This window comes from Mus musculus, chromosome 4 (assembly GCF_000001635.26).
Source record: "Mus musculus strain C57BL/6J chromosome 4, GRCm38.p6 C57BL/6J".
Taxonomy (NCBI): domain Eukaryota; kingdom Metazoa; phylum Chordata; class Mammalia; order Rodentia; family Muridae; genus Mus; species Mus musculus.
The window spans coordinates 20,855,666-20,877,981 of NC_000070.6; positions in this window are offsets into that span (position 1 = coordinate 20,855,666).

The window sequence follows — 22,316 nt, forward strand, 5'->3', positions numbered from 1 at the left end:
ATCTCAGAAAGCAATGGTGTGTGGTTATCTATTCCTTTCAAGGGACATGAAAGTCAAAATGCTGTTTCCTCAGAGTGATCTCAAAAATGTAAATCTAGAAATGCATGTTTTATCTATGGTTTAAAATTGGAATACAAAGCACTATATAAATTCTTCAGTGTTTTAAAAAGATTTGTATAGTTCAATGTCCCTGTGTGATAAGGAGTTTTGAAGGCGAGGACACACACACACAGGACACACTCGGATCCTTCTGCAGCAAAGCTTTAATGCATCTCGAGAGAAAGATGATCAGCTTCTGGGGAGGAGACCCAGAACACAGGAAACTCGGTCCTTAAATAGACCACAAGAGCGGATAGAGACGTTTTTCACCCTGACTGGTTGCTCACCATCAGCCCAGATGACGCCACGGGACAGGCAGGGCACAAGGAATGGAAAAATACCCCAGCACATGCGCAGACTACTTGTTTACCAGTTAGAACACTGGATGTCAGCGCCATCTTGTAATGGCGGTTGCAAGGGCGGCTCCTCACATCTCCCCCTTTTCTTTTATTTAAAAGGCAACAGGACACCCAGTACTGAGAGTGGAGATAGAGGTCAAATCCCCAGTGTGCAAAAATAGGGGCATTACACAAAACCTTCTCCCAGGCTCGTCACCCGGAGGGGTCTTGGTTCGCTCCTGTGTCGTTTTCCTGGGGGAAGGACACTTGGACACTCAAACTTCATACAAGAAGACATGTCTCCCTAGAATAGGCTCATATTATGCCACAGAGCCTTTCTACTGCAGTGCTTAGCCATGCAACTCTCTCGGGCTGCTGAAGCACACTCACTCTATCCCGTGCAATGAGATGAGCCTCGTGGGGTGCAAGAGCTGAGTGGCCAGCGACCTATTGCTTAAGTATAGATAACCATATATCAGGGGAGGTACCGTGTTCTAATGCTGCAAGTGCTTGGGCTATTACCATCTTGTCCCTTTTTTGTTTGGGCTTTAAGTTTACAGACCATCCAGAGCAAAAGCAACGCATAGGATCACGGCAAACAAGCCTACCCCCACCCACTCCTTAAAGTAGGAAAATGCAGAGAAAATCCAGGTGGAGAAGCCCTTCGTCAGTGAAAGGTCGAGGCGGGTAGAATTCACTTGTAGAATAGCAACTCTCAACTCTTGAAGCGTTTGCTCAAATTCCATGGTCCAATTCTGTAACGTATAACGAGACAAAGTTTTTGACAAATTTGCTGCTCTTGTAGAATTTTCAAACTGAACAGAAGTAACACAAAGGCCAGGCATCTTGAATTCACAGCCCAATTGAGCCAACTGCCAAAGAATATCCACTTGCTCTTGGACTAGGTCGATGCATTGATTTATCAACATCAACCCTCCTTGTATCTCTGAAGTGGCTGTGGCCTGTTTATCTAAGACCATTGTGATCATCATAGAAAGCTCGTTAATAGTTTGTGTTGTTTGAACAGTAGTAGATAGAGCGAGTGCCAAGGCCGTGACAGAGGCTGCAACTGCTGCTGTGGCCACCAATCCAACTATGATAGCAGAAATACCAAAATCTCATTTCCCTCAAAACAAAGTCAATCTATTAGGGGCATCTACAGGAACAGGAACAAATCTAGGCATGCGGGTAACCAAAGCAAAAGGATATTTCTTAGCATCCCAGCATAAGGCATAAAAACATTTTTCTTGTGAGCAACCTATCTCTATCTTATTCTGATTTAAGCTTTTGCTACTTACCACCCACAAAAACGGGGGCCATACACATACCGGGGTGGCGGTAAAATTTACCTCTTTCTGTTTTTTATATCTAACATTGGAGGTGGTCCATTTAAAAGAATTTGGACTCTGCTTATCAGACCGACCGGTCTTCAAGGTACCTTTCCAATCAAAGGTCAATTCTCCTTTCTCACTAGAACCTCCCTCCAATCATTGCCATGGGGGTGAGTTCAGTACAGCTTCCATTAACCCCATAAAGCAACCACTTATCAAAAGGGTTAGTATTAGTTCAGAGGGGGTCCATAGTACTAAAGTCATATCCAGCAAAAGTATCATTATACTCTCTATTAATATATGGGGAAAAGGAAAAATATTTCTCTACTGCCCAAGTATATTTTTTAGCTTGGCAACCTGTCCAAGGTAACATTGCATCTTTCATGGACCATTCCTTGCAAAAGGGTGCCATTCTTGGTTGTGAAGGCGGCTTATTTCTAGATCTTCCATCTTTTAGGCTGGGCCACCATCCTCTTATAACTATGGTATCAGCCTTTATATCAGTCATTATGCCCCAAGAGCTCTTTCTTAACCAGGCTGCTGATTGATAATACAAGGATATACATTGACTCTTATCTTGTAACGAGGAAATTAACATAAAGCACAGGCTTCCCTGTAGGATGAAGGTTCTATTTTCTAGTAAAGCCTGAATCTGATCATCTAAGGGTAAATAAGCAAGTCCCAGTTCTTTATCTGTAGTGAAAATATTTGTGCATTATGCATAACTGGCATAGGAAGAGGGAAAGTTGACATAATTCCCCATCTTAACTCTCCAGATACACTAGGAACCCGAATCTCCAGCATGAGGAGTATGATCCATCAATGTCTTGGGATCTTGTTCCTGTGACTCATTGTCCAAGAGCTGGATCCTTCGAGTGAGGCACTCTGGAATCCAAAATGGATTATCTTCCTCCTGTGGAAAAACACATATAGCTCCCCTGGATCTTATTAAAATAGGATCCGGGCCTCTCCATTTTCCTGTCAAGACATCTTTCCTCTTTACCATTTCTTTGGGCCTATCCAGTTCTGAACAGTGACGTTCAGCCGCAGTATGGCCTTGAGCATCAAGATTTAAAAAATTAAGAGTGAAGAGTGCCATTGAAACAGCTACTCTTGGTACTGAGGGTACAGCCTCCTTGACTCCCCCCTTTTGTTTAATTAGATAGGACTTGAGAGTGCGATGGGCACGTTCTACAATGCCTTGTCCTTGAGGGTTGTATGGAAGATCAGTCAGATGAGTCACATTCATCTGATGGCAAAACTGTTGAAATTTTTGAGAAGTATAAGCTGGTCCATTGTCTGTCTTAAGGATTTTAGGTTGTCCCCAAGCACTCCATGCCTCGAGGCAATGTTGAATTACATGTGAGGCCTTCTCTCCTGTTAGAGGCATAGCAAATATAATACCAGAGCAGGTATCAATAGAAACATGTAAATACTGAAGTCTTCCAAAGGAGGAGATATGAGTAACATCCATTTGTCAGACCTGTAAAGGTTTTACGCCACGTGGGTTTATCCCCACATGAGGTACAGGTAAGAATTTACAGCAATTTTGGCATTGAGTAACAATTTCTCTTGCTTCTTTTCTAGTTAATGAGAAGCAGTGACGTAAAGTCTCAGCTGTCACATGAAAGCGCTTATGAAATTCTTTTGCAGCTTTTTTCTGTGAAGACAGAGCAACAGCCACAACCTTAGTGGCTTTATCTGCCAAATCATTTCCCAAAGACATAGGACCAGGAAGGCCTGAATGTGCTCTAACATGAGTAATATAAACAGGGAATCTTCTATTTAATAATACAGATTGTATTTGTTGAAAAATATTGACAACCCTGCTGGAAGGTGTTATTACTCCAGCTGTCTCAAGAAGGTTAACTACATAAGAAGAATCTGATACAATGTTAAGCGGCCCTGGATAATCTTTGTAAGGTGGCCTCCAGCTTCTCCCTTTCTTGTAAGAGCTTTCTAAGCCTTAATGGCAGCCGCTGATATTTGAGCATATGCTCCCCAATAATAATTAGTCTGATTGGCAGCATACTGTCCTTGGCCTGTTAATAATTCAAAAGTCCATTGCCTATGATTATCATCTTCTGCCACAGTATTAATTCTTGCCTGATTCTGGGCAGCATCGTACCACAATGCTTTCCATTCCATGTATTGTCCCATATTAGGTAGAGTGGCCTTAACTGTCATTTGCCAGTCTGCCGGAGTCATTGCTACATTGGCAAATCTCTCGACCTGTACTAAGGTGAAGTTGGCATTGACTCCATAATTACGGACAGATTCGGCAAGTTCCTTAATTTGTTGCTATTCTACAGGAGCATGTATGCGTCCTGCACCGTCTCCAGCATCGAAAACTGGAAAAGCCATCTGAATCTTTTTTAATTCCTCCTGAGACAGAAAGGAACTAGCACCATATCTTGATTCATATGGTGGAGGCGCTGAGGGCTTGGGTGACGGCTGTATGCCCCCCCTTTTATTAACTTTTTGTTGTACTCTTTGATCAGGGCCATACCTTTCCTCTTCATATCTTTCTGCTTCCTCTTCTAATTCTGCCTCTTCACTAGGGTCTAAATCATCAGAATCTGAGCTATCAAGTTCTAGGGCTTCTAGCTCTCAGGTGGGATAAATATTACTAAATTTACCTGTAGGGGGCGCGTTTTCACCTTCCCCTTTTTTCACTCCCCCCTTTTCTAACTTCTGGGGAGGTCCTTTTTCCTTAGACATGTCTTTTTTCTTTTTACGAGCTCCTAATCTCTCACTCCGTTTGGTTTCTGACATGCTGTCCTGAACCTCCTCTAAGTTTCTTGTCCCTCAACCACTGCAGGTTGGCAGGTCTCGTCTTCTAAGCAGTTCTTTATTAATTTCCAAATTGCTTTAGTGCCTAGGCGTAAGTCTCCTTCCTCAAATTTTCTATCTAGGTCACTTCCTAGTTTATTCCACGAGGCTGTGGTCAGGGAACCTGAACAAGCATACCATGGGGCAACACAGTCAATCTCTTTGACAAAATTTTGTAGAGTGCGTGTGGCAATCTTGAGGTCTCTCTGCTTAAGGACAATTTGCAGTGCGTTTACAATTGACTGTGATGACCCCATTGTGCCGGCGGTTTATCTACATCCAACTTAAGGCACACTGAAGCAGAAAGTGAAAGTAAAATGCCACACTCCGCTCTCTTATGTACGAGAGACTGACTGAGCTTGACAGTGCTGCCTGTTATTTACGTAGGACTGACCGCACCTCAAGGTTAACACCAACCACGATAAACACAATAAGACACCAGGAGAAAGAAAGCAAACACCAGGGTTACAAAAACCAAAGCTTCTACCAATCCATCCCACAGTGCTTCTAGATTGAGACCAAAGTCAAAGGGAACAACAGGCTCACAGTCAGACATATCTCTCCGAACTTACCTTCCACTGCAGTTCTGCACCCGCCCCATTTCCGGGGAGGTCTCCTCAGTGCCAGCGATGATGTAGAATTCCTGGGTTTTGGGACCATATGTCCTTGTGTGATAAGGAGTCTCGCCGGCGAGGACACACACACAGGACACACTCGGATCCTTCTGCAGCAAAGCTTTAATGCATCTCGAGCAAAAGATGATCAACTTCTGGGGAAGAGACCCAGAACACAGGAAACTTGGTCCTTAAATAGACCACAATAGCGGTTGGAGACATATTTCACCCTGACTGGTTGCTCACCATCAGCCCAGATGACGCCACGGGACAGGCAGGGCACAAGGAATGGAAAAATACCCCAGCACATGCGCAGACTATTTGTTTACCATTTAGAACACCAGATGTCAGCTCCATCTTGTAATGGCGCTTGCAGGGGCGGCTCCTCACAGTTCAAGTTATTTTCCCAATGAATTAAGCTTTACATGCTTGTACTTGTTTTCTTTCAACTTGATTATATCAGCTTTCAGTTTGTCTATAAGTTTTAGTTTTTATTTCTTCAAATAATTGGTTTGTATACATACATAACAGCTTTTTGTTGTTTCCTACCAGTTAACTTTTGATTGCATATTCATGGTTTCTGTTCTCTATTTTTGTTCTCTCGTTTTTACTTGTTTTGTGAGATGATGCTTGCCTGGTTAATTCTACTTTCTCCTTTTCTATTTTTTATATTAATAGCCACAATTTCCTGAGAATTATTTGAATTCTTTTCTATATATTTTTTTCTTTTGTATAGTTTTGATCACTTATAAGTTAGATTTTTAAATTTTCCTTTATTTTCTGAAAAGATTTTCATAACAAAGTTTTACCTGAAGAGGGTGTTATTCTTTGCATTGGTTGTAAATGTTAATGATTATACAATAATATGCTTAGAGAATATATATTTACAAGATATGTGAAAAAATATCAAAATGTAGAGATCAAAAATTCAAAGAAATCAAAAATGAATATAATGTCTAATATCTATTAGGTTGCAATACAAAATTGTTTGTTTACTTCTGAATAACTCCTTATAACAAGGCAACTGATTTTAGGACTTTAAACTTTAAGAAATATTACCATTATTATAGAATTTTGAAATATTTTTGGCAAATTGTGCATCTGTTGTGACTTCAGGGTCAAAAATGTAATTGGTTCTATCACCCTCTCCCCTGCGGTAATGTTAGACAACTCATGACCTACCAACAAGAATTCTTTGGTTCCCCTATCAATACAAAACTGTTCTTTCAACTTCTGGAATGTAGTTCTTTCCCTAGAATTGTTGGCTTTAGAAATAACAGTAATCCCCAATTACACTTAATGTTGAGGAACTAACCTATCTTTGATGGTTTCATTGCCTCTTTTTGTACATTCCTAATACTCTAAAGTAAGACAAACATTTCTCTTGGTTACTCATCATGACTATACAATAAGACTCTATTGCATAACATGGAGAAATCAATCTTGAGCTGATCAGGAAATTATCTTTCTGCTGACAAAGTATCATAGTTCTGACAAGTGTTATGCAGGATGCTACAAGAAAAAAAGAAATTTACCCGATCTTTGATGACATGTGCTGTAATATTGACTCTCCAGGCAAGATTGACTTACTGGTGCAATTGTGGTAAGAGTGTTTTTGGGAGGAACCAACTACTTTTTTGATTGGATTTGAACCAGACTTTATAGGAAATAATTCATGCCTGATACAGTAAATATAGTCAAGTCAAAACACATGTCAATGGAAACTACAGGCTCTAGGGAAGAGCCAACTTATGTTTAGTTAAAGAGTCATATTGTCAAACTGCCCTCTAAACAGTCATGTTTCTATTGTATTTCTATCCATAAGTTTGTACTACTCTCACATTTGATTAGAGAAGCTTTTTTTTATTGTAGAAGGTAGCAGTTAATGCAGATTCATAACTGTACAAAATGCTAAAAACAAGTAACTGAGAGTACTCTGACATATATATATTCAAGTCCCACTCCTAAAGTACAGGAAATATCACAGACTCACAGACTAGAAAGAAAAAAAGAATAAGAGCTAGAGAATGGAAGTGTGGCACTATGAAATACAGCCCTTTGGGAATGACATGACAATTGCACTCATGAGCTCACAGCAACTATGTCTGATTACCCAAGACCTCCACAAGAAAGGAGAATGGCTGTTAATGCCCCAGCTATGATGGCTAACCTTGGTTGTCAACTTGACTATATTTGGAAATCACCAGAGCCCAAGCAGTTGGGCACACCTGTGAGTCGTTATTCTTCGGTGGACCACCTGATGTGGGAGGATCGATCCCAAATCTTGAACATACCTTCTAAAGGCAGCCAACATAAAAGGACATGGAAGAAGGTAACTTTGCTTTCTGCTGAGAAGTAATATTATTCTTCCTCTCCCATTTCACCATATTTATTGGGGGGGGGGGGTAGGATATTTGACCTGGTGTTAAATTGTCTTCTAAACATTTATATTTATACCCACAAACAAATGCTTATTTTAGCTTTTACCAGAGAAGCTTCTTTTTACAATGAGTAAGTAGTATTGAATACAGAGACTCATGTCTGTTTAAAACACTGAGAATACAGACCTACTGTATATTCTACCCTAGCCAGGATATTTATATCCTTAGCTCCACATACACACACTAAGGCTCATGGACATTTTAGAAGAAGGGACATGGGCAAAGCAAAACAGGGCCAGATAACAGGGATAGGTTTCTGAAATGCTATCTGCTGGGTATGAAACAGCCAGTGAAGCATAAATGTGCACTGACTATGGTTGCCTTCTCTGGTCTGCACAAGATGAAGATTGCTAAGTCAGTCATGTATGAGTGACTCCTGTGGCTCTTTCTGTCCATGCGGAACAGTTGACTATTTATGGATTAATTCTAAAGGGGTTTGTGTCATTGTCTTCAGTTGTATTCCTACTGATAGTCATACTAAGCTCCACTGGATATTTTCTAGCCCATGGTTACACAGACAGTCCTACTTAAACTCATTGGGTCATAAAACAAAACCAAAGAGACATGACAAAAAAAAGAGTCTTTTTGGGAAAGATGGTGTTTGACAGGTATGAAGAGGACTGGGCTGAGAATAATAAAAATGAATTACAAGCTTGTATGAAATTGTCAGAGGACAAATTTAAATAATTATTAGACACTTAAATGAAGTCAATCACAATATTAATGTAAAATCAATGAGAACACAGCAAATAGAAACTTGAAAATAAAAAAATATTATTAAATGATATATTTTAATTCTAAAATATCTACATAGACTAATATTTTGAACATTAGTAATTGTGGAGCTTCTAGGAAGAAGTCTGCCTGCCAGAAACAGGACATGAGGCACATATCTCTCAAGGTTATACCCAGGCTTGCTCCTTCCTAGCATGCTGTCCTGGAACAAGCACTGTTGTGTGGTCCCAATGCCCTGCTTTCACTGACAAATACTGAAAATTCTGGGAAATTGTGGGCTAAAAGATGCTTTTCTGTCCTCAAATACTATCTTTTAGGATTCCTGGTCACAGTTACATAATAGAGATTAACCCAAGTGCTTAATAACAGTTGGCTCTGTTATGCAAGATGAATTGAAGGCAAGAAGTATGGAATCCATTACCCTTTAAAATAATGATATATGATATCTAAAGTGAGGGAAGACATGTAAGTTATAGCAGAAATTAGAGGAAAAAATAGATATAAAAAGTAATACATTTAACTCAATGTGCCATGTTAGTCTGAGGTATGTAAGTGCAATGTCAATAAATTGTTAGTCTTACTGAGTAGATGTACTGGTTTGTAAAGGAAGATCTGTGGTAAACAAGGAATTCATACCATCCCTCTGTAGTCTGAGCTCTGGCTACTAATGTAATTGGAATCAGATCTGACTTTTAGCTTTGCTTGAATACAAACAAAACAAAACAAAACAAAACAAAACCAATACATGCTGTTCTCTTTCTATGTCTCCAAAAAAACTGTATTTGAATCATTCTGATCAATATAATGATACTTAATAGATTCTTTTGAGAACATGGTGTAGCTATAAAAATTCCTATATAATAATAATTCTCTATGAATTCCTGGTTTACCAGAAGTGTGTTCCTTTACTCAGAAAAGTAATGCTTCCTTTTGCAGATAAAATAGTACACAAGGGGGTGGTGTGTGTTTTGTTTCCTTAAAGAAAAAATAGTAAAATATAAATACTATATATTTAGATATTGTCCATTTAAAAGCTGGTCAGCATTTTAAAATGTAAGTTTCTAATGCATTGTAGATTTTGATATGAAAATCCGTCAGCTGGATTTAAGGTGCTTCAATGTAAGGGTGAATAAAATACAAGATTTTCTTCCCAAGACTTGCTGTGTACTTTGAGATGTCAGCAGAATTTGAGACAGAATAGGTTCTAGTGGCAGATTTTTCAGGGATGGACTGTAGACTGTTGGTGGCTCCATGCCTGCATCAGCTTCAGGGCTTTAAACTCCAAGTTTATCTTCACTTATGCTATGAGAAAGAAGTATGGTTGCTTTGAGTCTCTTTTACTTGTCATGAGTTCTTTATGTTGTTGTCTGACACTTAGGATTCTTGAGGCTGAAACCATTTTACAATTTCTACTTTATCTCTCTATATTCCTTGCCCTAAGTTTTCCAGTACCATAGTCATTTCTTTAGGGCCTACTCTTTGCCAGGACTAAATAGATGCTCAAGATCAAGGACAGAATTAATAGAGAATGATGGACCTTCTGTGGAACCTGTCCCTCTAACACATTTGCTCTATGATAATCATCTTATTGATTTTTCTACAATTGAAAAAATTGTGTCAATAATATTTGGTCTGGAAGTAGAATTTGAGAGAAGCTGGGTTAATGTGGGTGGAGTGGGTAGGATGCTAAGGGATTGTTTGGTTTTCTGTCTTCAAACTCACTCATCTATGACATTAGCTGGGGAATGGGATATGTGCTTTTGTGCAAGTCTTTTGTAGGTTGCTCTGGTGTTGTTTGTTTTTGATGACATCATGAGGTTGTACACAGAGTGTTGGGAGACAGCTAAACTTATCTAGAGACCATACTCGGCTTGGATCTGAAGCAATGACTTTAGATTGTGCTGTGTTGGTAAAAATGTATTACATAGCTTTTATATTAAGGAAAAGTAGAAGGGTATTGTCAACCCCCCTTGAGAACCTCCAGATGGATCAATGTGCAACATATTTCTCAAAGACTGTTGGGAAATGGGCTTCAATTACCAGAAGAAAAAAAATGATGTTTTTGTACTTAATTGTGTCTAATACTACAAGCAGGTTGTTTAGAATGAGGGAAATGTTATATTTGATTACAGAAATGAAAAAAATATCCAAACACATAGAAAAGCTAATAATGAAAGAGTGTCTAGCAGACATACACAGAGGAAAAAATAAAAAGAAACATTACACTAGAAAGCTTATTGATTTACTATGTTATGAGGATGGATATGTCTTGCTGTTTGAAGGAAATACAGTTTGGGAAAAAGAATGTGAGTGTTTTGGTTTTAAGACCACAGCCATCTGATCAGTTTTTCAATTCCAAGTGGTCAGCCTTAAACAAAAGTACACGTGAGAAACCTGAAATGGACTCTGCAGGTTTTGTTTATATGTACATACTAAACAATGATGAGATTTAAATATAAATTTGAGAGGAAGTTAGGACACAGAGGAACTTGAGGGGAGAATGTTGAGAGTGATATAAAGATAACACCCACATAAATTCTCAAAAACTAGTAAATAAAAACATGGGGAGAAGCAAAGAAAAAAATGTGTGTCATTGCTTCTGCTTAGCCTCTTTCCTCTGGTAAGTACTGATGACCACAGTATTTGGAAACACAGCCACTATAGATACTACTGAGTCTGACATTTGACACCACAGTTCAGTAGTGAGTTTGAGTTCCATATTGGTATTCATGCTGCAAACATGAAATGACTTAATAATTCAGGTAATTGAGCAGTTGAACAGAGAAGACATCTCTGAACTTAGATGATAGTAAGGAAACAGCAGAGAGAATGTACCATGGTGACACAGAGGTGGAGGCCATTGTTTCTCTTCTGTCTACTTCAAAGCCTACCACAGTGCTAGATTTAGAAGAGATATTCATCAATTTTAGTTGAGTTGGAGTCAGTCTGGTACAAAGACAGTCCTCACCCAAGATGAAGTATTATTGCTTTTCCAAAAGCTTCAAGATAAAGGATCTCACAAAAATCCTTGACATTTCCCAATGTTTCAGAAAATATGGAGTTAGATGGCTAAACCTGAGAGGCCAAATACATGTTGCTTTAGCACTGGGAACTGATATCAGAAGATAATGAATATTTAGCTCAGCAATGATCAAGTGACAGACTGATGTTGCTTTTTAAGGAAATCTCACTGTGGTAGAGGCTAGTTAATAGAAACCTCAGGAAATCTCTGATTTCTTTCACATGAGGTAGACTATGTGCAACACAATAGATGGGTTCATACTTTCTAAGTTATTTTGATGTCAAAAGCATAAGAGGAGACACTAAGTCATCCATCACCTGTAAATGAGAAGCCTGAACCGCTCTGAAGAGGATCTTCGAAGGCCCACCAACCACTTGATACAATATTCATCTCCAGCACTGTATCTCCCAGGGATCAGAGCTTCTTAATTTTATTTTCAGAAAAATGGCTTCATCTTACACTATTTTAGCAGTGGATCAAAAGGCTTAGGGGAAATTTTTCAGAATAAAAATCACCTAGCAGGTCACTGGCATTTCCTGAATCTTTTGCTGCCTTTTAAATGGCATCTATATCTACAATGCTAGATTTGCTCCTGGAGAGGAATGTCACTGTCATGATGCTTTATTTAGAGTTGATTTTTATCACTAAGCTTGTTTTACCTAAGATGATTTTAGTTCGAATACATTATACTATGTAATTGATTACTTGTAAATGTCAGCATATTAAAGCAATAATATCAATAATGAAAATTCTTCAAACAATGCTTATCATCTACATATAGTAAGTTAAAAATATAAGTATTCATTCACATTTGATAATTTAATTTCAGTGAGGTTTTCATAGAAAAATAGATCTCTTTATTATATTATATATTGGAAATAAGAAATCATTCTTATTTATTCTCTATTGTAAAAATGAGAAAACTAAATCTAAAATATAAAGAGAAGTGCTCCATATAATAAACAAGATACGTCTAATAATTCTGTGGGTGAGAATCAAAATGTAGACTCACTTTTCACAAAATACACATAAGGAAACATATTAGCATCATCAGCTATAGACTGGTAAGGTATTTATAACACACTGTAAGAGGGAACTGAGCCATGACTCAGTGTCACTAATATAGAAAATAGCAGAAAAATAAAGTGTGCCATTCAATTTCTGTTTTAATCAGTTCTTGATACTTTATAGTAAAACTTAGTTCAAAAAGCTCTAAAAATGGATTACCAACAGATAAAATATGTAAAGAAACCCAGTAGAAGGGATGATTCATAAATTTTTTAAAATACTGCATTATCTTATTTACAGGTTTATTGATATAAATCTGAATTGATTTCTATTTTCATCAGGCTTAGAGAAATGTTGGAATTCCCCTGGGAAATTTCCTCTGCTTTCTCCAAGGCTGAATATGTGGCTCTTATATAGATTAATAATCCTAGCATTCTATCTCAAAGAAATGTTTAATAGCCTGATGGATTATGGTGCAGAGAAAATGACTTCTATGAAGTGTTATCTTTTACTTGTTTGCAGCACAGCAGAAAAGAACCTCATATATTTGTAGCCTCCCATCCTCTGTGAAGCTTCCATTACTCCCTGAGTTTATCAAGAAGAAGAATGATGCTTTGATTAAAGAAGGAACATCATTGCTGCCATAGTCAGGGCTCACCAAGGGCAGATCGGCACATCTTTCTTTTACTTGCTTCCCCATAAATGTGACAGGAAGCAATGGTAAAATTCATCAGTTTTTTGTTATTCCAGATGAATTTGCAAATTGCTCCTTCTAATTCGTTGAAGAATTGAGTTGGAATTTTAATGGGGATTGCATTGAATCTGTAGATTGCTTTTGGCAAGATAGCCATTTTTACAATGTTGGTCCTGCCAATCCATGAGCATGGGAGATCTTTCCATCTTCTGAGATCTTCTTTAATTTCTTTCTTCAGGGACTTGAAGTTTTTATCATACAGATCTTTCACTTCCTTCGTTAGAGTCACGCCGAGATATTTTATATTATTTGTGGCTATTGAGAAGGGTGTTGTTTCCCTAATTTCTTTCTCAGCCTGTTTATTCTTTGTGTAGAGAAAGGCCATTGACTTGTTTGAGTTAATTTTATATCCAGCTACTTCACCGAAGCTGTTTATCAGGTTTAGGAGTTCTCTGTTGGAATTTTTAGGGTCACTTATATATACTATCATATCATCTGCAAAAAGTGATATTTTGACTTCCTCTTTTCCAATTTGTATCCCCTTGATCTCCTTTTGTTGTCGAATTGCTCTGGCTAATACTTCAAGTACTATGTTGAAAAGGTAGGGAGAAAGTGGGCAGCCTTGTCTAGTCCCTGATTTTAGTGGGATTGCTTCCAGCTTCTCTCCATTTACTTTGATGTTGGCTACTGGTTTGCTGTAGATTGCTTTTATCATGTTTAGGTATTGGCCTTGAATTCCTGATCTTTCCAGAACTTTTATCATGAATGGGTGTTGGATCTTGTCAAATGCTTTTTCTGCATCTAACGAGATGATCATGTGGTTTTTGTCTTTGAGTTTGTTTATATAATGGATTACATTGATGGATTTTCGTATATTAAACCATCCCTGCATCCCTGGAATAAAACCTACTTGGTCAGGATGGATGATTGCTTTAATGTGTTCTTGGATTCGGTTAGCGAGAATTTTATTAAGGATTTTTGCATCGATGTTCATAAGAGAAATTGGTCTGAAGTTCTCTATCTTTGTTGGATCTTTCTGTGGTTTAGGTATCAGAGTAATAGTGGCTTCATAAAATGAGTTGGGTAGAATACCTTCTACTTCTATCTTGTGAAAAAGTTTGTGCAGAACTGGAGTTAGATCTTCTTTGAAGGTCTGATAGAACTCTGCACTAAACCCGTCTGGTCCTGGGCTTTTTTTGGTTGGGAGACTATTAATAACTGCTTCTATTTCTTTACCAGTACCCCTGAGCTCTTGACTCTAGCTGCATATGTATCAAAAGATGGCCTAGTCGGCCATCACTGGAAAGAGAGGCCCATTGGACACGCAGACTTTGTGTGCCCCGGTACAGGGGAACGCCAGGGCCAAAGGGGGGGAGTGGGTGGGTAGGGGAGTGGGGGTGGGTGGGTAAGGGGGACTTTTGGTATAGCATTGGAAATGTAAATGAGCTAAATACCTAATAAAAAATGGAAAAAAAAAAAAAAAAAAAATTCATCAGACTATGACAATTGTGTAGTGGCTCTTATAGGCCTTCAGTTCCTCATGAAACACAAAGGGTTCTCAACCAGTGCCGCAAATAGATCTATTCATCTTTAATTTTCTTCCTTGTAAAATTAGAAAAACATGCTGAAGGACACAAGGTCTACAACCTTATGTTACAAATTAATCGGCATGATTGTAAGCTTTAATTAGAGGGCAAATAAGAACTCTAATTCAGCAGAATTTTGCTGTCTCTGTCTAGTTCTGCATTACTTGACTTACAGCCACAATCTTCCAATTGATTTACCCATTTCTCCATCTTGCCTTCAACATGGGTCCTTCACAATATCAAGAATGCACAAAGCTCTCTCTATGACTCTGCTGTGCTTGGAATTTTGTGTAATTGTAACCAGAATTCTAGAGAGAAGAATTTAAAGGGGCTGCTCAGTTTCAGCCATAACAGTGCCCAGCCCTTAGCTCCACTATTTCTGTATTGACAGTCAAGCAGAACACCATAGCACCAGGAGCAAGGAAAATAGTAAGCAGAGGATGTGGGCAGAACAAGGATCAGATAGAATCCTCAAGACATGTTCCTCGGATCTAATTCCTCCAGTCAGGCCTGGTGCTCACTACCTTTTGAAAAGCAACACCAGCAAGGGAACAAGAGCAACTCATGAACCCTTTGGGGCATCCTGTACTGCTCGACTTCTCCCAAACTTCAGCAAACAAAATGTTTCCTCCCTCTGTCACTCAACTTTCAGTCTTTTTTTTTTTTGAGACAGGGTTTCTCTGTGTAGCCCTGACTGTCCTGGAACGCACTCTGTAGACCAGGCTGGCCTCGAACTCAGAAGTCCGCCTGCCTCTGCCTCCTAAATGCTGGGATTAAAGGCATACGCCACCACGCCCAGCCTCAGTCAACTTTCTTAAACTCCTTGATTTGGACAGATTTTCTTTCTCTTCATCTTTGACTCTAGGCTTCATATTCTGTCTATGTTTCCTATCCATGTTGATGATTTAATGAGATTCCCTTCAAAGCTGAAACTTGATGAGTTTCCAGTCAGTTGAATTCATGCTATAGAAATTTTATGCCCCACCCCCCTTGCCATCTTGGGTGCAATCTTGGTGGAGGGTCCCAAAGTCCCCAGAGGACTCTCCAAGCTACAATCACCCTAGCACACCCAGGACCTTGAGATCAGTGGTGAGTGAAATGCAACATCTATTCCAAAAAACCCAAGAGGGTCTTGTGCTAGCATCAACAGGGTCAAAGGACAAAGGCAGGCCCTAGCACACTCAGAATCTTGGGACCACTTAGAGCAGTCTATGCAGGAGAGCACGTGGGCCGCAGAAGCAACAGATCTTCTTGGACAGGATCCCTTCAGGCCTCCATTCTCAGCCACTAGACAAAGCTGATACCCAGACCCCTGGGCACCTTCTCTGCCAGAGAAGAGTTGGCATCCAGGGAGGGCTCTGACTCCAGGACTCAGGAGGTGGATCTGAGCTCCAGACTTCTGTGTACCTTCCCTGCTAGAGTGCTCTGACAACTGGAACTCAGGAGAGAATTGGTCTCCCAGGAGTGCTGACAGAGGCTAAAGAATCACAGGAGGAACAAGCTCCAGCCAGAGAGCTAGAATATCTAACACCAGAGATTACCAGATGGTGAAAGGCAAAGGAAAAAATCTTACTAACAGAAACCAAGACCACTTGGCATCGTCAGAACCCAGTACGCCCACCACAGCTAGTCCTCACAAAACAACAGTGGGAGACTTCAACACCCCACTCTCATCAATGGACAGATCCTGAAAGAAAAACAAAACAGAGACACATTGAAATTAACAGAAGTTATGAAAGAAATGGTTTTAACAGATATCTACAGAATATTTTATGCTAAAACAAAAGGATACACCTTCTTCTCAGCATCTCATGGCACCTTCTCCAAAATTGACCATATAATTGGTCACAAAACAGGGCTCAATAGATACAAAAATATTGAAATTATCACAGGTATCTTATCAGATCACCAGGGACTAAGGCTGATCTTCAATAACAACATAAATAATAGAAAGCCAACATTCACCTGGAAGCTGAATAACACTCTTCTCAATGATACTTTATTTCATCCTTAAGGAAGAAATAAAGAAAGAGATCAAAGACTTTTTAGAGTTGAATGAAAATGAAGCCACAACATACCCAAACTTTTGGGACATAATGAAAACATTCCTAAGAGGAAAACTCATAGCTCTGAGTGCCAACTAAAAGAAACTAGAGATAGCATACATGAGCAGCTTGACAGCACACCTAAAAGCTCTAGAACAAAAGGAAGCAAATTTACCCAAGAGGAGTAGATGGCAGGAAATAATCAAAATTAGGGCTGAAACCAACCATGTGGAAACCTAAACAACTATTCAAAGAATCAACCAAACCAGGAGCTGGTTCTTTGAGAAAATCAACAAGATAGATAAACCCTTAACCAGACTAACTAGAGGGTACAGGGACAGTATCCTAATTAACAAGATCAGAAATGAAAAGGGAGACATAACAACAGAACCTGAGGAAATCCAAAACATCATCAGATCTTACTACAAAAGGCTATACTCAACAAAACTGGAAAACCTGGATGAAATGGACAAATTTCTAGACAGATTCCAGGTACCAAAGATAAATCAGGATCCGATTAATGACCTAAACAGCCCCATATCCCCTAAAGAAATAGAAGCAGTCATTAATAGTCTCCCAACCAAAATAACCCAGGACCAGATGGGTTTAGTGCAGAGTTTTAGCAGACATTCAAAGAAGACCTAATTTCAGTTCTTTTCAAACTATTCCACAAAATAGAAACAGAAGGTACTCTACCCAATTCATTCTATGAAGCCACAATTACTCTGATACCTAAACCATATAAAGACCCAACAAAGATAGAAATCTTCAGACCAATTTTCCTTATGAATATTGATGCAAAAATGCTCAATAAAATTCTCGCTAATTGAATCCAAGAACACATCAAAACAATCATCCATTATGATCAAGTAGGCTTCATTCCAGGGATGCAGGGATGGTTTAATATATGGAAACCCATCAATATAATACACTATATAAACAAACTCAAAGACAAATACCACATGATCATCTCATTAGATGCTGGGAAAGCATTTAACAATATCCAACACACATTCTTGGAAAGATCAGGAATTCAAGGCCCATACCTAAACATAATAAAAGCAATGTACAGCTAAAGGGTGCTGCAACCCTATAGGAGGAACAACAATATGAACTAACCAGTACCCCCCAGAGCTGTGTCTCTAGTTGCATATGTAGAAGAGGTTTACCTAGTCAGCCATCAATTGGAGTAGAGGCCCTTGGTATTGCAAAGATCATATGCCCCATTACAGGGGAATGCCAGGGTCAGGAAGCAGGAGTGGGTGGGTTGGGGAGTAGGGCAGGAGGAGGTTATAGGGGGTCTGGGGATACCAATGTTATATATCCAATGAATTTTACTTGAAGTTTTGACATAATATATTCAGCCAATTAATCTGCCTATTACCTCTCTGTAGTTACCATTTATGCATACAATGAGAAAATATGATCCCACCTTTTAGGAAATTTCTATTATGTAGAAATTAATATTTTTTTCTAGTTTCTGCTATCAACATCACTATACATTAGGCCTCCATTGTACTGATTCTCAAATTTCTTAATGCTGCAACCCTTTAATGCTGTGACAGACCTTCATATTTTGTTGAACCCCCAACCATAAAATTATTTTGTTGCTACTTCAAAATTATAAGTTTGCTACTTATATGAACTATAATGTAAATATCTGTTTTCAGATGGTTTTTGGTGACTCCTATTAAAGGGTCCCCCAAAATGACTTGTGACCTCCAAGTTCAGAACCACTGCTCTAGAACATATTCTAACTTTTTAATCTTAATCTTCAAATTTTAGCCACCTCCCTCCTACATGTCCTCCTTCTATGGATTTGGCAACTTTACTCTCTCTCTCTCTCTCTCTCTCTCTCTCTCTCTCTCTCTCTCTCTCTGTGTGTGTGTGTGTGTGTGTGTATGTGTTTGTGTGTGTATGTGTGTGTGTAGCATAAATAGAAATTGTTTTATATTGTATTGTTATTTCGTTTATCAAACTTAATTTTAGCCACATCCATGTTATTGAATGTTGAGTAGTGTTCCTGTCTTTCTTGGCTTTTTGAATATCTATTCAACAGTCAAAGGACATTTATGTAATTTCTATATCTTGGCTATTGTGAATAATGTAGCAATAGGGATGAGAGTTGACATATATCTTCAGTATCCTGTTTCCATATTAGTTAGCTCTATACCCAGAATGAGAAAGCTTTATTTTACAGTATTTTTTAATATTTTGAGCAAATTCTATGTCAAGTACAGAAATTTATTTTAGCAAAGACTTCCCTAATTGCTTTTTCTTCATATTCTTGACAATATGTATCTTGTATCTGTTCTCATTTGTTAATTTATTATAAAGTTACATGGATTTTGTTGTTGTTGTTGTTGTTTTAATTTATTTTTTAAACTCCATACTCCATTTCCTGCCCTCCATCCACCTTCCAACTTCTCCACATCCCACACCTTCTCCTCACCCTATGTCTCCAGGTGAATGCCCCCACTCCCACCCCACCTGACCTCTAAACTCACTGGGGCCTCCAATCTTTTGAGGGTTAGGTGCATTATCTCTGAATGAACAAAGACTCAGAAGTCCTCTACTATACGTGTGTTGGGGGCCTCATATCAGCTGGTGTATGATGTCTGTTTGGTGGTCCCAGTGTTTGAGAGATCTCAGGGGTCCAGATTAACTGAGACTGCTGGTCCTCCTACAGGATCCCCCTAGTCCTCAGCTTATTTCAGCCTTCTCTAATTCAACAACAGGGGTCAGCTGCTTCTGTCTGTTGGTTGGGTAAAAATATCTGCATCTGACTCAGTTGCTTGTTGGGTCTTTCGGGGGCAGTCATGAAAGGTTCCTTTTTGTGAGTATCTCAGACCCAAAACGACATGCATGGTATGTACTCACTAATAAGTGGATATCGGGGGGAAAGGTACAGAATACCCAAGATACAGTCCACGGATCTCAAAAGTGTCAACAAGCTGGAGTCCCCAAGTCAGGATGCCTCAGTCAGTCCCACTTGGGAGAGAGAAGAAAGCAATCACAAGTGGAGAGGGAGGGAGGGACCAGAGAGGAAAAGTAAATGGGAGGGCAGTAGAGGAAGAGGGGAACCTGATCTGGTATTGGGTGAACGAAAAGGACTGAAGCCCTGAGGACCAGTAGAAAGAATGGAAACAGGCAATCTCGGGAAATAGAAGGTTGGGGGAACCCTCCAGAGTGCACCAGAGACCGGGGAGGTAAGAGACTCTTCAGGAATCAAACGGAGGAACCTTAGATTAAATTCCCAACAGTAGGGAGAAGGAACATATAGAGACCACCTCCAGATGGAAAACAGGACATCAAGTAAGGAATGGGGTTGCCACCCCACAGTCACATCTTTGTCCCAAAATTGTTCCTGTCTGAAAGAATTACAGGGATGGAAATGGAGAGGAGCCTGAGGAAAAGAAGGTCTAGCGACAGGCCGAAAGTGGGATCCAGCTCAAGGGGATGTCCCAAGGCCTGACACTATTACTGAGGCTATGGAGCACTTAAAAAAAAAGTTACATGGTTTTTGAAGGGCAACTTTAATTCTATATTTTCTCCCACATATAAGCTCTGCCATAGCTCAAGGTACGAGAGAATAAGCCCGTGACACATGGCTCCTTAGCTAGGATGCAATGATGAGGACAGAAAGCAAAACAGTTAAAGAAAATCACCTGCTGCAGTGACCCAATTCCTAAGGTTCCATAACTTTCTAAAAGTCCATACAAAAGTCTGATTTCCCAAGTGAAGATATCATATGGGACAGATCTGTTTACAAGATGTCCAGTAGGGTCAGCCTTTTAGTTCCAGACCTCCCTATGATAGGCATAAGAGTGAAGCTGTACCTTCCTCCTGGGACAGTCCTACTGAATACCACTGAGCAACACTAGACTTTTCAAGTCTAGAAAATTACATGGAAGCCAGGGCAAGTTTAATTAAACAACATCATAAGTTTTGATCAAATGCATGTTGTCTTAAGCTATTGTACTTTGAGATAATTAGTTTTTCAGCAAAAGATAATCAGCGCAGACTTCTAGAAGCTGAATCAAGAAGAACTGAATGCAGAGCTAGTATTTACATCAGGGGAAGCAGCAGGTGAGTGAAAATGTAGATACTTTAAGGATAGAGAATAAGCAGAGATCAATTCCCAAGGGTAATGAGCTTTTCCTTCTTCCTTTTTTTCCATTAGTTAATTAATTTATTCACTTTACATCCTTTTCACAGTCCCTATCCCCACTCCTACCAGTCCATCCTTATCAATCCTTCTCCCCATTACTCCTTCCTTTCCCTTGAGAACAGGAAACCCCCTTTGGGTACCACTCTACTCTGGGGCATCTACTCTCAGCAGGACTAAGCACATCCTTTCCCACTAAGGCCCAATCAGGCAGTCCACCTAGGGGAAGAGGGTACAATGGCAGGTAGCCAAGACAGAGAGCCCCACTCCAGTTGTGAGGAAACCAACAACCAATCTGCACATCTGTTACAAATGTGTAAGGAGCCAAGGTCTAGCTCATACATGCTCTCTGGTTTGTGGCTTAGTTTCTGTGAGATCCCATGCTTCCAGGTTAGTTGACTCTGTAGGTCTTCTTGTGGTGTACTTGTCCCCTCTAGCTTGCTCAATTCTATGCCCCAGCCTTCCATGAGACTCCATGAGCTCCTGATATTTAGCTCTGCCCCTGTTTCCATTAACTAATGAATGAGGGCTCTCAGGAGACATGCTACATTCCTGTCCACTAGCATAGCTGAATAATGTTAATAGTGTTAGGCTTTGCCTCTTTCCCATGGAATGGGTCTCAAATTAGGGCAGTCATTGGTTGTCTGTTCCCTCAATCTCTGTCCCAACTTTATCTGTGTGCATCTTGTAGGCAGGACAAATTTTGGGTGGAACATTTTGTGGGTGGGTTGATGTCCCCTCTCTCCACAGGATATTCCACCTGGCTATAGGAGATGGCCACTTCATTCCCAATATCCTTCACTGGTAGAATTCCAGTTAGAGTCACCCCCATAGACTCCTCATAGCCTCTCACTTCCCAGGTTTCCAGCTGGTCCAAGATATGGCCCCCAGTGATTTAGATTCTCACCCCCAGCCCTCTCCTGCACCCCTGCCCACACCTTATCTCCATCTTCATTCAGCTTCACATCCCTTCTCCCACCCTTTCCTCTCTCCATTCACCTCTGATGAATATTTTGTTTCCCCTTCTAAGTGAAATTCATGAATCAACCCTTGGGCCATCCTAATTGTTTAGTTGTTTTGGGTCTATGTATTATAGCATGGTTATCCTATAATTTATGGCTGATATCCACTTATTAGTGAGTGTATACTATGCACATCATTTTGGGTCTGAGTTACCTCACTCAGAATGATATTTTCTAGTTCTATCCATTTGCCTGCAAAACTCAGGATGTCCTCATTCTTAATAGCTGAGTAGTATTCCATTGTGTAAATGAACCACAATTTCTGTATCCATTCTTTTGTTGAGGGACATCTAGGTTTTTCCAGTTTCTGACTATTAGGAATAAAATTGCTATGAACAGTGATGAGCATGTGTTCTTGTTACCACTTGAGTTTTGTTGGAT